Consider the following 18,381-nt stretch of genomic DNA (forward strand, 5'->3'; position numbering starts at 1 on the left):
TACTTATACTCATACCCTATACTCCTACCCTACTTATACTCCTACTTATACTCCTACCCTACTTATACTCCTACTTATACTCCTACCCTACTTATACTCCTACTTATACTCCTACCCTACTTATACTTCTACCCTTCTTATATTCCTACCCTACTTATACTCCTACCCTATACTCCTACCCTACTTATACTCATACCCTATACTCCTACCCTACTTATACTCCTACTTATACTCCTACCCTACTTATACTCCTACTTATACTCCTACCCTACTTATACTCCTACTTATACTCCTACCCTACTTATACTCCTACTTATACTCCTACCCTACTTAACTACCGTGTCACAAAATGCATTTTGTCGAATCTTCTGATCTGCCACACTCTCCCAGGGGAGGGGGCGTGATGGAACGGGGAGAACGGAAGGAGGGTAGGAGGATCAATGCTAGGTCAAGATGACACAGCATCGTAATGATATCTTTTCCTATACAAGCCACCCCATTCTCTCCCCCCCTCCCATTCTCCATTTTATTTTGTCACTCCACAATTCCTGAGCTGTCTTATTGTTTTCAATCCGTCTCTAATGTGTTTTATGCCTTCTATTTTTTATTTCGATACTTCAATTGTTTGATGTGTTTGTGGTCACGTGGGAGCTATTTGTCAGTCCCATTTATTGTACGTTGATAGAGTTTAAAACGAACTTATTCTATGTGTTAATGTACATAACAAGAGGCTGCCAAAATTTACCTACTGGTTACGCCTGGCACTATGAACTTTTTTTTTTGTTTTTCTCTATTCTTGATCGCACTTTGTGTACGCTCCTATAGATGAAACAAATAATAATGACATTTAACATGTGTACAAACTTTTTAGTTAACTTTAAACGTAGTAAGAGCTAGTTTACTTGTGGACTATGTCGGCTGCTACACCTTGGTGTCCCGTGGAGTCCTTCTCAGCCTTAACCTGACGCCCCGCGGAAACGGTCCTTAAAGAAGACGATTAGGTCAATTGGGAAGCAAAACGCACAGTGCGGGGTGCCTAAGAATCGAGTCTGTTACACTGGCGGGGATGAAAAAGAACTTCAACAAACATGTAATTATCCCCACAACGTTCCTCAAAGGACCTTTATGTGACGGACACCAGAGGGCCTACAGAGAAGAAGGAATATAGGTGGGTTTCATCAGTGTGCTCGGCCTTCGGCCTCGCCATTAACCCGAGCGTCTTGGGAATAGAGCCATCTGTGATAGGAATGAAAGCAATTTACATCAGCTTAGACCCTCCCAGATACAACAATGGATTAGACAGGGGTTAGGTAACCCCTAACCCTAACCCTAACCCTAACCCTAAGCGAAGCTTCCATGAACCTAGAGTTATTAGCGTCATCATCCCAGTTCCTAAGACAATTACAAAAATCGCGCCGCATAACCAATTAGGTCAAACAGTTTAGATGAGTTTTAATGTACAATACTTTGCGTTGAACAGAAGATGTCTACTAGCTTTGGAACATACAATAAAAACGTATATAGTTATAAAATGTTTAAGATTTGGTTCTATGGGACATTCACTTTCAGGTATTTAGAGTTTCCCCATTGTTCAAAACTGACCTCACAGTGCGTCCGCCTCTATTACTGAGAAAAGATTAAAGTTTCTTTAAAAACGAAGTAATGTATTTTCCCAAATGTTCAGTTTACTTTAGAGCAGAATCTTCCAAATTAATGCTTGATTCCTTTACTTGTCATGTTCCACCACCTGAAATGTCTATCACATCTCTGTAGGCCTATATGTTGTTTCTTGTTGGCATAATTCAAAACTGCTGAATACGTGACTCAAGCTTTCTGGTTTATTCTCTTTTAAATATGTCCTTTATTGACTCCAGAGCAATGATTTCTTTGTTGAATAAAAAAGGGAGAACACTGCTCTCTTTTAAACGCAATAAGATGATCTTTAACTCTTTCTCTCCTAATTGACGATGACAATGTTGATTTGACTCCCATTAAACTTAATTGGTTTTTGGATTTATAAACTCTAATTTGTGTTGTGTAAAAAGAGCATGCATTCTCCTATTATTCAATACCAAATAAAACAATTTCTGAAAACAAACAAAAAAGTTATTGAAGCTTAATCATAACAGGGTAGTGAAATACAAATGAGCAAAACGACTCACACTGTCGAAATGGACAAAATAACTCCGGAGAGAAAGAATTAATACACATCGGTTTTGAAATGTTATATCGTCTTGAAGTACCACTGTTTGTCTACTTTGTATAATCAAACAGTTGACTACAGACTCCTGCAGCTAAAATATATATGAAAGTGTAATTTTTGTTTTTAAAGTTTCCTCTTGACATCTCGTCGTCCATGTAGAAGATGCTGTAAAGTGTACCCGTTTCTAACGAAGGTGCCACGTATCCACCAACTTGTAGGGTACTCACTAGCGGTGGGTGGACTCAAGTCTCTTCTATTTTGAAACCTTGTATTTTACCACAACATTAAAAAAAAAATGTATTTATGTTTAGCCCAACATATAAGATATCAAACTTATATGAGAATTCAATATCCCGATATAAAAAAAAGACCTTATGCACAGACTAACCCAATACCAATGACTACAATGGACTGCATATTAAACTGGGCCTGGATGAACGTGCACGAGGACTCAATACAAATAGACAAACGGTTAAACGGTTAAACGGTTAAACTTTATTTGATCGTACAAGTAATCCCTACATTGATGCTAGTAGCTTTCCATTATTGTCAACAAACACACGCATACAGAAAATCAATATCCCCCCCCCCCTAAAGTTGTGGGCCTACAAGTAGAACAAGCTTATGGGTCTGAGCTTTTATGGACAGATAATCCACTTTTGAATTTATAAAAGGAAAATAATTATCTAAATAGTATCCCCTCCCTCCGGGTCAAACTCAAGTGAATGGAAAACAGAGATAATACTAAGATTAAAGTATCTCAAGAATAAAAGTTATGTTTAAAGTACTTATAAGAAGATATATTTGTCTAGATCAGCGTTTCAATCGTATTTCAGAAGCACTGAAACAAATATCTAAAGAAATGAAGTTAAGTTGGAGGATGTATTGGATGTAGCGTTCCAAGACTCTAGAGCTATTATCTCAAGCTCCTCGTCATAAAAAAAAAGCTTTAAAGCTTCTTCTAATTATATTTTATCTTTTTTACAGTCTTATACACAATAAAGCACCAGCGTTAGACAAGATGTCGGTGGAAAGGCTGAAAGATGTGGACTGTGCCTCATCGATGGAATAGCCCATCCTATACATCTCCGTTAGCAAATATCAAAAGTCCACATGGGCTGACAACAAAAAGCGTGATTGTGATGCTTCTTATAAAGTGCAGTCTAACAGGTTGTAACAACGAAGGGGCATTGGCCTGGCCAATGTTACTGTGCTGTAGCGACGACTTTATCAGGTCGAAGAAGAAAGGCTCAGAGAAGAGCATGTAGGCTTCCAAAGAGGCAGATTATGCGCTGAGTAGATAATTGTACTTCGAAACATCATAGGATAAAGTCTGGAGTTCTTGGCTAACGATCAGTTTCTTAGACTTCAGAAAAGCATTTGAAACTTTATATTTAGGGTTACTATGGGAAATTGCGAGGAATTTTAGCATAACTGAAAAAATTCGCCCAGATCCTTCGAACTCTCTACTGCCTATCCAGATGCTGCATTAAATAGACGAAGGAAGAACAGAATTCTTAAACATTAAGGCAGGTCTGAGAGGTTCAGCCTGTCTCCCTCTCTCTTCCTTCTAGTCATCAACTAAACAATAAAGAGAAGAATTAACTTAAATTCACTCGATATTCCAAGAATCGATTCATGAACTTAGACTTGTATTTTTTTCTAGATCAGTGTTTCACATGTAAAAGCATTGCACAACGGTATGCGTGACTTATTGACAAGAAATTGGTATACACTAAAACATTGTATTTGTCATAAAGTTCCTATTATCGTGAGAACAGCGCAGTAGCTGGCCAGTGAGATCAACAGTGAATCTTGACACTTTGTTTCTTTTAGGAGGGAATGGTCAATTCAAAGGTTTAAAAACTTTATAAATAAATATCTATATTATAAAGTAGAATGTGAGGGGTATGTATGTATGTATGTATGTATGTATGTATGTATGTATGTTACTTATAGACATCAAAACCGCTTGACCAATCTTGATAAAACTAGGCAGGAATGTTCCTTGGGTACCAACTTAGACCTTAGTGAATGTATTGTAGCCCTAAAACAAATGTAAGACCCTCAAAAAAAATAAAGTTGTCCGACTCTATTACAGCTATAGTATTTTATGGATCTAGGCCATGTCTACAATGTTGACATGAGAAAAGATAGAAAGGATTTAGACCTAGATCTAATTTTAAGAAATACACTTTGCGCAGATAGTTTTTTACTTTGACACATGAAAATACAAAAGAAGATCCATTGATTTCATTATATAATAAAATTAACCTTCAATTTTGTGTTTCAAAAGCATTTTTTACATTAATTAGTTCCTTATATCTGTGATTACAGATTTCCTGACGAACATTCTTTCATTAGACAATTCCGTAATGAATCGCGTACTAAATATTAATTCGTTTAATTGTTTACTTTATAATCCCATCCCTAGATCTAAAACTCTAATTCAACTCTAAGATGATAAAACTTCTCTTCGAACAGATAGTTTTATACTTTAACACATAAACATATTAATTAAAGTCCATTCATTTCATATTTTGATCAAATAAACATTCAAATTTGGTTTTCTAAAGCTACATTCGTTTACGAAAGCTGCGAAGCCGAGTTAAAGGCCTAGATCTATATTCATTCATGAATCGCGTACTAAAAATTATTTCGTTTTATTGTTCACTTTATAATCCCATTCATTTAACAAAGCTATCGCTCTTTTCGTTTTTAATAGATAAGAATGTATCGACTTCGGGTAAACCCATTTTCGCAAACCTAATTTTATTTTCGTAGCGAAAGAGAAATAACGTGAAAGGATTATTAGCTAAGTTTAACATACATATAAATCCAATCCACTAGATTAGTAAACACAAACTTAGACCCGAAGGCCGCTGGTAAAGTCTGGCGAACATCCTTTCATTAGTCATTACCAAATGGTTACACATTAACAGTGATTAACACATCTCTGTACTGAGTCTATTCCTAGGCCTAGGTCTAAAACTCTTATTGAACTCTAAGATAATAAAACTTCTTTTCGCAAAGATAGTTTTATGCTTTAACACATAAACATACTAATTATTGTCCACTCATTTCATATTTTAATCAAATTAACATTCAAATTTGTTTTTCTAAAGCATTTTTAATATATTCGTTCGATGTTCGCTAAATAAAGCTGCGTAGCCGTGTTGAGATAGGCCTAATATTCATTCATGAAAAAGGTCACGCATGCGCAACACAGAATGAACTCTGTAAAAGGCAACTAGATTAGTGTAGATTTAGATCTATGTCTACCTCAAGATCTAGATATACTTTTTACTTTAACACATGAACATACAAAATTAAGTCTATTCATCTCAATTTTTAATCAAATATATGTAGGCCTACAAGCAAATGTTTTGATTTGAAAAAAAAAATAGATTTAAGCCTATTAGCTATTTTGATTTGATAGCTTCATTCACACCATTTTTACATTGACACATTCGCTTTACTAATTACATTATTATTTCGTTTAATTGTTTACAAACACTCTCAGTGACTACATCGCCAGTAATGCGCAAATAAAGACCCGCGGGTCGCGGGTAACATATGTCTAGTATATATATATATATATTATCCCTTCTAGCATTGCTGGATTTACGTATGGGCAACATAAGGTATAGCTTAGACATAAATTGATTTCTGGGAGAGTTCCAATGGAAGTTCCAATCATTTTAAAGAAAGAGCAAAGAAAAAATTGCCTTATTTAAATTACAAGGGGCCCCCTATCTCAAAGGATAGCATAGGACCTTATAAAGTCAGAATCCTGCACTGCATTCTAGAATATAAAAAAATTGTTAGCTGGTCTTCGTGTTGACTATATCATGCCATCGTAAACCATTAGCTATAAAAGCGGGTCAATAGACTAAAGACTACTTCATTCCTCAGACGAGCCTCGAGCCATTCAAACGTGTATAACGAAAGAACGAATACAATATTAAAATAAGGGGGAAAAAATTCAATATAGCAACCGTTGATATTCATCATGGAATCATGCGCGCGGTGTCCGATGTCAAAGCCAATATTTTGAGTCGTCTTAGTTTTGTTATTTTATAATTATTAGCAGACGACCATCTGTTGACTTTTCCCAGAATTCCTGGCATCAGGGAGAAGGTCAATGGCGTTACTTATCCGCCAATCACATCGATGTGATTTCTAGACGTCCCCCGAACAACCCCCGCCCCTACTTTCCGCCATATTTGTTTTTCACATAATGTAAACATTCTCCCATTCTTATTCCGTGCTGATTCCGGAATGGGTTGTAAACAGACCGCGGGCCAGGACTGGAATACTGTATGTACATAATTGTTAAGTTGGTATCGATCCAGCAGTCAAGTAAAGCGTGTGGGGTACTTTGTAAAGGGCGGAAACCGATGGTACCATTTGGTATCTGGAGTGACAGGGGGACGAGAGGAGTCGGTCGTTATGTAATTAGTGGAGGAGGTAGATTCAACAATCTCTATCATTCGATCAGTGAGTCCTTACTAGGGTGTGCAGAGCGATACTTTGAATGAATCGAAGGGGAGGGCTGCCCTAAACTAAAGCCAGTAGATAGTTTCAAGAAGCAGGACAATAGTCGTCATCGAATAAAATAGTGTTAGTCATATCTACAATATCCAAAGACAGTAGAGAGTACTCAGTTTCAGGAGAATGTATCATTAGCTACTCTTCTAAATACAAACAAGAAAAATTGAAAATATTGTTTTAAAGACCATTCCCCCTTTAGACAGCGTATAGAACAATTACATAGCTACTAAAAACTAATGAATGTTAGATTAAAAAAAAAATGGAACCTATTTTACACCGTCCCATTCCCCCTCCCAACCCGGAGAAAAAAATCCTAGTTAAGCGAATTCCTAAATCTACTAGAGTTCATAAAATTATAACGACAGGTTTATAGATCTAGACTTCAGAGGAAGTTAAAAACAGATGATAATTTTATTTATTAAACTCCTGAATGAATAGGGCCTTTAGTCTGAAAGTGTTTCTTTTATATTCCCTCTTAATTCCATCTATCCCCCCCCCCACCCCACTACTGAACTAAGTCAAATCCCACTCATTTTTGACACATAGAATATACATTTCGTTTTAGTCTACGGGATAATTACCAAAGGACCTATTTGATTTTGTGATATTTTTTGTCAGAGTGCTTTTTTTTGTAACAAAATAGGTGCCGGTACTCAGTGATAGATTGCCTAACTTTTAACTGCTAATAAATTAATAATAAACGTTAAAATGTCAGAAAAGTAATAATTTTTGTCCCACATTGAAAAAAGTGCGGGTACGCCGTAACGGTGAGTACCGTCACAAACAAAGCACTGGTTTTTGTTTTTGTAGACTTGTAATTGTTTATAATGTTTTGTAGGTTGAAACTGGGTTTGCATTTATATAATGTTATGGGTTTATTTTCTTTTTACAGTACCTCTATTCAAGTCACTCCTTTATGGAAACTGGTTCGTTGAATAGACTCCTGATCTCAAAAAAAGACTCTAATGATTTTCCTAAAATTTTAACAGTTGGTGTTTATCGCTGAGAAAAGAATTACTAGCTCGTTGGCCACAAGGGGAAAACTCTAGTTTGACGGTTATAATTTTCAAAGTAAAAATAAAAATAAATGTAAATTTGGCTGGAGACTATATCTTGGCGCAGTCAGCCATATTACCGTAATTATGCAACAACAGTAAATTTTAAGTTGCTTCAATTTTATTGAATTTTTTTTAAAGGGTTGCGCATAATAAATCTTATATAGATTACATTTAGATTCTAGATCTAGAAGTAGATCTAGACTAGATCTTTAGAGTTCTAAATCAGAACTTTAGGTCTAGTGTTAGATCTAGATGTCCATCTAATGAAAATACTAATAAATAATCCACAAATATATCTTCCTCGTTGGCCGAATCAGATAATGCGTACTTAAACATTGATAGGCCTACGATATTTATTTATTTTTTTCTTTTTATTAGTGTAGTGACACTGTAGTGCATCTCAAGTTTAATTATGGCGGTATTGTCTTTTTGAAAATATGCATCTGCATCCCTTCTACCAGTTACCTCCTCTTGAATTATGTTTTCTCTACTACTCAATAAAATATGGCGTTTCAGGAGTTAGTTTTTTCAGGTTGTCAACATTATAAATGAATTACTTTAAGAACTCTAGGGTTGTGAATTATAAATATAAACCAGTTATTTATCAAGGCTTCTCTTAAGAAAACCCAATTAATAATTAATGCTGTTAAGTTATCGAATCAAATAGTTTAGAGCTACATAAGACTTCCCCTGCGAAATGTGGCACTACCATTGGTTGTCCAGAGTGTAGATCTGTATCGACCCAGAAACAATTCTTTGGATTGTTGCCTCTATGTGAGATACGTTGAGATACATGGCGTGCTTACAAATGAATGTTTACTCCCTTTGTTACATCTGTACTTTCTTTTACTTTGTAGAGTTTGGTCAGAGGTGTCGCTATACATTAACATCAGCATTGTTTAGGCTCAGAGGGGTTGCTTGGAGTCGTATAATATTAATATTATTATTATTATTACCATTATTATTATTTATTATTATTGCAGTAATAATACCAGAGGTGCTCATCGCAAGCGCTATAAAAAAATTAAATCATGCCTCATTTTGATTCAACTTGAAGGAATCTGGCAGTAGATCGCCCCTGATTGACAACAGCTGAAGAGCTCTCATTCACACACAGTTAAGAGTGAAAGAAGCGCCCTTGCCGAAGACAGGCGCCGACGACGAAAAGACAACTTACTTAGACCTTCTGGGGACAAGGGCTTTAAAAATGAAGTGATCAATGGGTTCGAAATGAAAGAGTATGGGTGGGGGGAACTATCCTTTGGGTGCATCCTCTATTTCTGTACTACCAACCCTTCATTCCATATATCTAACCATTCAAACATTATCTAGTCATGGAAATAAGTCATAAATATAATTTAAATCATAAACAATCTATTTATTCATATTATACAATTTGTCCACACGCATGGTTTTCTCTTATCAGTAGAAAACGCAAAATGAGAATTATCAATTCGAACTAAACACGTATTCACGTACCTACCAACACAACTACTACGTGAGCATTTGTGAAATCAATAAGAACTCTCCCCCCCCCCTTTTCCTCATTTTATGTATTTGTATAAAGTGAATTAGGTAAAAAGAAACACCAAAACTTTTTAATACTTTTGCTTTTAAAAAGCAATTTGTACGTGAGGATAGCTTCCCCTGCTGTACTTTGGAAGACAGGAAACAGATTCCCAGCTCTATCTCGTCACGCCAATCATATCTTGCCCACTCCCTCTTTTCTCAAACTCTTTCTTTCTTCACTACATGTGCACATTAATGACATCCATGACACAAATGACATCCATGACACACATGACATATGTCAACAAGAAAATCCTAATAAGACATATTTTGTATTGAACAATCCGAGGTTCCGAAAATGTTGATATCAACTTCGAGAAGGCAAGACATCAATAAATGTGAAAAATAAAGAGGGTAGGGGGGCTTTTGGTGGTGACGCTAATATTAGGAATGAATCCGAACTGTAAGGTTCACGGAGATCCGGTACGTCAGGTGCCGTCGGAACAGAATTATCTGGCCTGTCCACGCCTGGCCGGTGTAGACAGGAAAATAGATTGTGTCGGAGTGAGCCATACATCATGAAATGTGGAGGAATCGTGGCTAAGATTCTATCATGGATTCAGATCAAGTCTACATGTTTGGTAAGAATATCTCGGCAAACATCCAGTGTCAGAGAATCAATGTGTCCATAGATCTTTGTCGATCATTTCATTACATCTGGGTATTCATGGGTCGTCTGGTCAACGTCTAGGCTCTCTGATGGTATATTAATGAATTGGCAGGATGTTTAAATGATAGAACATTTTGTAGCAAACCAGAGTGTCTTGGGTTGAAACCCCGGTAGAAAATACAGCTTCTTGTGATTTGAGGATTTCCTGAACGACCAACAGCCTTTTTGTCCGCAGCTAATGTCAGGTACCCATTCTAGTTGGGTGCACTCAGGGGCGCACTAAAAATCCCGAAAATTAAAATACTAGTCTTTACGAGGATTCGAACCCTAAACCATTCGATTCGAAAGCCAAGCGTTATAGCACTCGGACACAGCTATGTATATTTGCTAATAAAAGTAACATTCATTTTTGTTTAACAAAAATATTTCAAGTTTGATATTTATTTATTTGTATTTTGTTGTGTCCATCTGTCCTTTAACCGTTAATGAACGCATCAAAAAGGTTTCGCCTTTTCAAAGAATACAATTGTTCTGGTCTGAAGTAAGCCTCTAGGCAGTAGTATGCATATAGTAACCTAGGCAGTAGTAGGCATATAGTAGCCTAGGCAGTAGTAGGCATATAGTAGCCTAGGCAGTAGTATGCATATAGTAGCCTAGGCAGTAGTAGGCATATAGTAGCCTAGGCAGTAGTAGGCATATAGTAGCCTAGGCAGTAGTATGCATATAGTAACCTAGGCAGTAGTATGCATATAGTAGCCTAGGCAGTAGTATGCATATAGTAACCTAGGCAGTAGTAGGCATATAGTAGCCTAGGCAGTAGTAGGCATATAGTAACCTAGGCAGTAGTAGGCATATAGTAACCTAGGCAGTAGTATGCATATAGTAACCTAGGCAGTAGTATGCATATAGTAGCCTAGGCAGTAGTATGCATATAGTAGCCTAGGCAGTAGTAGGCATATAGTAGCCTAGGCAGTAGTATGCATATAGTAGCCTAGGCAGTAGTAGGCATATAGTAGCCTAGGCAGTAGTAGGCATATAGTAGCCTAGGCAGTAGTATGCATATAGTAACCTAGGCAGTAGTATGCATATAGTAGCCTAGGCAGTAGTATGCATATAGTAGCCTAGGCAGTAGTAGGCATATAGTAGCCTAGGCAGTAGTATGCATATAGTAGCCTAGGCAGTAGTAGGCATATAGTAGCCTAGGCAGTAGTAGGCATATAGTAGCCTAGGCAGTAGTATGCATATAGTAACCTAGGCAGTAGTATGCATATAGTAGCCTAGGCAGTAGTATGCATATAGTAGCCTAGGCAGTAGTAGGCATATAGTAGCCTAGGCAGTAGTATGCATATAGTAGCCTAGGCAGTAGTATGCATATAGTAACCTAGGCAGTAATATGCATATAGTAGCCTAGGCAGTAGTATGCATATAGTAGCCTAGGCAGTAGTATGCATATAGTAACCTAGGCAGTAGTAGGCATATAGTAGCCTAGGCAGTAGTAGGCATATAGTAGCCTAGGCAGTAGTATGCATATAGTAACCTAGGCAGTAGTATGCATATAGTAGCCTAGGCAGTAGTATGCATATAGTAGCCTAGGCAGTAGTATGCATATAGAAGCCTAGGCAGTAGTATGCATATAGTAGCCTAGGCAGTAGTATGCATATAGTAACCTAGGCAGTAGTATGCATATAGTAGCCTAGGCAGTAGTATGCATATAGTAGCCTAGGCAGTAGTATGCATATAGTAACCTAGGCAGTAGTAGGCATATAGTAGCCTAGGCAGTAGTAGGCATATAGTAGCCTAGGCAGTAGTATGCATATAGTAACCTAGGCAGTAGTATGCATATAGTAGCCTAGGCAGTAGTAGGCATATAGTAGCCTAGGCAGTAGTATGCATATAGTAACCTAGGCAGTAGTATGCATATAGTAGCCTAGGCAGTAGTATGCATATAGTAGCCTAGGCAGTAGTATGCATATAGTAACCTAGGCAGTAGTATGCATATAGTAGCCTAGGCAGTAGTATGCATATAGTAGCCTAGGCAGTAGTAGGCATATAGTAGCCTAGGCAGTAGTATGCATATAGTAGCCTAGGCAGTAGTATGCATATAGTAACCTAGGCAGTAGTATGCATATAGTAGCCTAGGCAGTAGTAGGCATATAGTAGCCTAGGCAGTAGTATGCATATAGTAGCCTAGGCAGTAGTATGCATATAGTAGCCTAGGCAGTAGTATGCATATAGTAGCCTAGGCAGTAGTAGGCATATAGTAGCCTAGGCAGTAGTATGCATATAGTAGCCTAGGCAGTAGTAGGCATATAGTAGCCTAGGCAGTAGTATGCATATAGTAACCTAGGCAGTAGTATGCATATAGTAGCCTAGGCAGTAGTATGCATATAGTAGCCTAGGCAGTAGTATGCATATAGTAGCCTAGGCAGTAGTATGCATATAGTAGCCTAGGCAGTAGTAGGCATATAGTAGCCTAGGCAGTAGTATGCATATAGTAGCCTAGGCAGTAGTATGCATAGACATAAAAACATTTATAATAAGTTTAAAAAAAAACGGAGTTTTGTTACTGTCATGATTTAGTTTAGATAAAAATCACCATTAGATAAAAAAAAAAGTTAAATTGTGTGCAGTTATCACAGTTTATGAATAAAAATATGCAAATATCTATATAATATATTTTACTTATGGTATTCTATCCCATTGTTACATGTCTCCACTCTCTGGTATGTTGGCAGATTCTCTTAGTGTGTATCTGTATGTGTGTGTGTGTGTTGGCAGCTTCTACCCTGGCAGTGCCTGGATTGGAAATTAATTTACTTCCATAAGAAGAAGAAGAACAATAAGAATTTTCTTCGAGCCCAAAGGTTAAGGTGGAGTGCAGACGTGGCTACTTATACCTATTAATTATTTACATCTACACATTCTCTCTACATACAGCGCAGACGACACCGTTAGAAAAAAGGGGGAAAAAGAATATAGCTTGCTGTAGTATGCATACTCCCTTGTCGGACTACAGCACTACTAGCAGATCTGCAGAACGACCAAGTCGCCAGGTTGCAGTGAGTTTAAGACATCGCGACATTTCTGTTCACTCCACTGGTTCCCTGTGAGTGCGTGAATCGATTACAAAGTAGCCATACTTTCTAATCAGTGTATCGATAATGATGAAATACATCGGCGTGTACTCATGGGGGCCAGACTCATGAATAAGATAGGAGCTCCCTCTATCCTTTTTTTTTTAAAGAAACTCGAAATTTGGACTTGATCAAAACTAAATCTTCGTTGGACATTAGCTAACAGACATTCCAATATATGTAGCACTTTTTACAAATGATAGACTTAGTATCCTTTGCAAGTGATACAATTAGTATCCTTTACAAATGATAGACTTGTATAATTTACAAGTTATAGTCTACCCTAATTATCCTTAGTGACTAAACATTGTACTCACTAACGAGTTCCTTTAAGTAATAGAGGCACTTATTGCAGTATGATTTATTATTACCGCTTACATTATTATATGTTTTTTTTAAATTCATCTTATTTTCTTGAGTATGTTGATTATTTGTATATTGTTATTTTGTATATTGCCTTTGTAGCCCTTGCACTTTGTGGAAAAACAAAATAAAAGTGTTAAAAAGGTTTTTGTAAGACTAAAAAAAAGAGTGACCCCTACTATTCATAAGATCGGACGCAGTGAACCCCTTCGCGCTCGGGTTTGCTAGATCAGTGTTGAAGTTCACTAAAACCTCCTTTTGTCCGTCAAAGATACGATCCATGGACTTATCTCTAGTGGTGCTGTCATTTTCATCTCTAATTGTTTGAAAATCAAATAGATCTATTCTTATTGTCATAGATTCCCCTTGGGTGTGGAGGATGCAGTAACACACTGCTTCCTTAAACCGTCTGATAGACATTAACTCTTGTAGCGTACATTTCATAACGGAATGCCGAATGATGAGTAGAGCAGTGTTTGAATACACGCATTGAAATAGATTGTAAACATAGATATGATTAATAGAAGTTTTAAGACGGGAAGAAACTTATAAATGCTCAACGAGAGTCCACGACTTGGATATCATTTTTAAATTAATAAATGAGGTTTGTATTAGCCACAGATAGTATTTATAAAGAGTATCTAGCAAGCATGTATTCATGTTACTTTTATTTGTTACTTTTATTTGTTACTTTCATTTGTTACTTTCATTTGTTACTTTCATTTGTTACTTTGTTATGCAGCTTTTTATTATTTTATCTTCACTATATAATGATCCTTAAATATTGCAACTAGCTAATTATGAATTCAAATTTCTGTCACCGGCCCTGAATCCTGCCAGTTTTTTTATCACACATTTGTCGACTGATGCACATGCAATCTACACCGCGATTCTATAGACACATGCAATCTACACCGCGATTCTATAGACACATACAATCTACACCGCGATTCTATAGACACATGCAATCTACACCGCGATTCTATAGACACATGCAATCTACACCGCGATTCTATAGACACATGCAATCTACACCGCGATTCTATAGACACATGCAATCTACACCGCGATTCTATAGACACATGCAATCTACACCGCGATTCTATAGACACATACAATCTACACCGCGATTCTATAGACACATGCAATCTACACCGCGATTCTATAGACACATGCAATCTACACCGCGATTCTATAGACACATGCAATCTACACCGCGATTCTATAGACACATGCAATCTACACCGCGATTCTATAGACACATGCAATCTACACCGCGATTCTATAGACACATGCAATCTACACCGCGATTCTATAGACACATGCAATCTACACCGCGATTCTATAGACACATACAATCTACACCGCGATTCTATAGACACATGCAATCTACACCGCGATTCTATAGACACATGCAATCTACACCGCGATTCTATAGACACATGCAATCTACACCGCGATTCTATAGACACATGCAATCTACACCGCGATTCTATAGACACATACAATCTACACCGCGATTCTATAGACACATGCAATCTACACCGCGATTCTATAGACACATACAATCTACACCGCGATTCTATAGACACATACAATCTACACCGCGATTCTATAGACACATGCAATCTACACCGCGATTCTATAGACACATACAATCTACACCGCGATTCTATAGACACATGCAATCTACACCGCGATTCTATAGACACATACAATCTACACCGCGATTCTATAGACACATACAATCTACACCGCGATTCTATAGACACATGCAATCTACACCGCGATTCTATAGACACATACAATCTACACCGCGATTCTATAGACACATACAATCTACACCGCGATTCTATAGACACATGCAATCTACACCGCGATTCTATAGACACATGCAATCTACACCGCGATTCTATAGACACATGCAATCTACACCGCGATTCTATAGACACATGCAATCTACACCGCGATTCTATAGACACATACAATCTACACCGCGATTCTATAGACACATGCAATCTACACCGCGATTCTATAGACACATGCAATCTACACCGCGATTCTATAGACACATGCAATCTACACCGCGATTCTATAGACACATACAATCTACACCGCGATTCTATAGACACATGCAATCTACACCGCGATTCTATAGACACATACAATCTACACCGCGATTCTATAGACACATACAATCTACACCGCGATTCTATAGACACATGCAATCTACACCGCGATTCTATAGACACATACAATCTACACCGCGATTCTATAGACACATGCAATCTACACCGCGATTCTATAGACACATACAATCTACACCGCGATTCTATAGACACATACAATCTACACCGCGATTCTATAGACACATGCAATCTACACCGCGATTCTATAGACACATACAATCTACACCGCGATTCTATAGACACATACAATCTACACCGCGATTCTATAGACACATACAATCTACACCGCGATTCTATAGACACATACAATCTACACCGCGATTCTATAGACACATGCAATCTACACCGCGATTCTATAGACACATACAATCTACACCGCGATTCTATAGACACATACAATCTACACCGCGATTCTATAGACACATACAATCTACACCGCGATTCTATAGACACATACATTGATCCAGCCCAGGTCGTGTCAACAAATCTGGCATTAATTAGAACAGATTCACCACATTGAAGTGTATGCAGTACAAATTAGAACAGATTCACCACATTGAAGTGTATGCAGTACAAAGTAGAACAGATTCACCACATTGAAGTGTATGCAGTACAAATTAGAACAGATTCACCACATTGACGTGTATGCAGTACAAATAGTCCAACTCAGGAACGTCCATCCCAGCAACATGACCAATCGATGGGACTGGGGCCAAAATCATTTTGTTCTTGAACAGTTACGTTTCCGGACTTACGAGTTACAGCTGCCCAATACAATACAACAAAATTTAACAAAAGCACTGCAAACCAATACAATAAAACAACATTTGACGAAAGTACTGTTAGCCAATAAAATAAAACAACATTTGACGAAAGTACTGCTAGCCAATAAAATAAAACAACATTTGACGAAAGTACTGCTAGCCAATAAAATAAAACAACATTTGACGAAAGAACTGCTGCATAATACAATAAAACAACATTCAACGAAAGTACCGCTACCCAATAGAATAAAACAACATTTAATATAAGTACTGCTACCTAATACAATACAACAACTAACAACAATATAAAAAAAAAGATTTTTAAAATACATAATGAGGGATTATGTGTAAAGGGGAGAAATGTGATTGAGGGTCGGATTGTGAATTCAGTGCACAAACCCTCTCTCAACACAAATGTACATATGGACAAGGCATTGAGAGCTGAGAGTAACTGGCCTGAATGTAGGCCTACACATGGACAAGGCATTGAGAGCTGAGAGTAACTGGCCTGAATGTAGGCCTGCACATGGACAATGCATTGAGAGCTGAGAGTAACTGGCCTGATTGTACACAATGACAATGCATTCAGAGCTGAGAGTAACTGGCTTGAATGTACTCATGGACAATGCATTGAGAGCTGAGAGTAACAGGCCTGAATGTACACAAGGACAATGCATTGAGAGCTGAGAGTAACTGGCTTGAATGTACACATGGACAATGCATTGAGAGCTGAGAGTAACTGGCCTGAATGTACACATGGACAATGCATTGAGAGCTGAGAGTAACTGGCCTGAATGTACACATGGACAATGCATTGAGAGCTGAGAGTAACTGGCTTGAATGTACACATGGACAATGCATTGAGAGCTGAGAGTAACTGGCTTAAATGTACACAAGGACAATGCATTGAGAGCTGAGAGTAACTGGCTTGAATGTACACAAGGACAATGCATTGAGAGCTGAGAGTAACTGGCCTGAATGTACACATGGACAATACATTGAGAGCTGAGAGTAACTGGCTTGAATGTACACAAGGACAATGCATTGAGAGCTGAGAGTAACTGGCTTGAATGTACACAAGGACAATGCATTGAGAGCTGAGAGAAACTGGCTTGAATGTACACAAGGACAATGCATTGAGAGCTGAGAGTAACTGGCTTGAATGTACACAAGGACAATGCATTGAGAGCTGAGAGTAACTGGCCTGAATGTACACATGGACAATGCATTGAGAGCTGAGAGTAACTGGCTTGAATGTACACATGGACAATGCATTGAGAGCTGAGAGTAACTGGCTTAAATGTACACAAGGACAAGGCATTGAGAGCTGAGAGTAACTGGCCTGAATGTACACATGGACAATGCATTGAGAGCTGAGAGTAACTGGCTTGAATGTACACATGGACAATGCATTGAAAGCTGAGAGTAACTGGCCTGAATGTACACATGGACAATGCATTGAGAGCTGAGAGTAACTGGCTTGAATGTACACATGGACAATGCATTGAGAGCTGAGAGTAACTGGCTTGAATGTACACATGGACAATGCATTGAAAGCTGAGAGTAACTGGCCTGAATGTACACATGGACAATGCATTGAGAGCTGAGAGTAACTGGCTTGAATGTACACATGGACAATGCATTGAGAGCTGAGAGTAACTGGCTTGAATGTACACATGGACAATGCATTGAAAGCTGAGAGTAACTGGCCTGAATGTACACATGGACAATGCATTGAGAGCTGAGAGTAACTGGCTTGAATGTACACATGGACAATGCATTGAGAGCTGAGAGTAACTGGCCTGAATGTACACAAGGACAATGCATTGAAAGCTGAGAGTAACTGGCTTGAATGTAGATATTTCTACGACATTTAAAAAAAAAAAAAACGAAACAAAACTTGGTTCCCAAACTTTTTTGTCTCGTAGACCCCTTGT

The 18,381-nt window shown here is 37.8% G+C and overlaps 1 protein-coding gene across 2 annotated transcripts in view; it reads right to left on the reverse strand.

Annotated features, from left to right (window-relative positions):
- The window catches only part of LOC106050598 (beta-1,4-galactosyltransferase galt-1-like), a 91,322-nt gene that overhangs the window by 44,182 nt on the left and 28,759 nt on the right, over positions 1–18,381 (reverse strand). Inside the window, exon 2 of one of the 2 annotated variants that reach the window (XM_013205613.2) lies at positions 750–819. The exons of the other annotated variant lie outside the window; for it this stretch is intronic. The gene's annotated coding sequence lies outside the window, so the exon portion shown is untranslated. The remainder of the gene's footprint in view (positions 1–749; positions 820–18,381) is intronic. 2 annotated transcript variants of the gene reach the window in all.

This window comes from Biomphalaria glabrata, chromosome 6, assembly GCF_947242115.1.
Source record: "Biomphalaria glabrata chromosome 6, xgBioGlab47.1, whole genome shotgun sequence".
NCBI lineage: Eukaryota > Metazoa > Mollusca > Gastropoda > Planorbidae > Biomphalaria > Biomphalaria glabrata.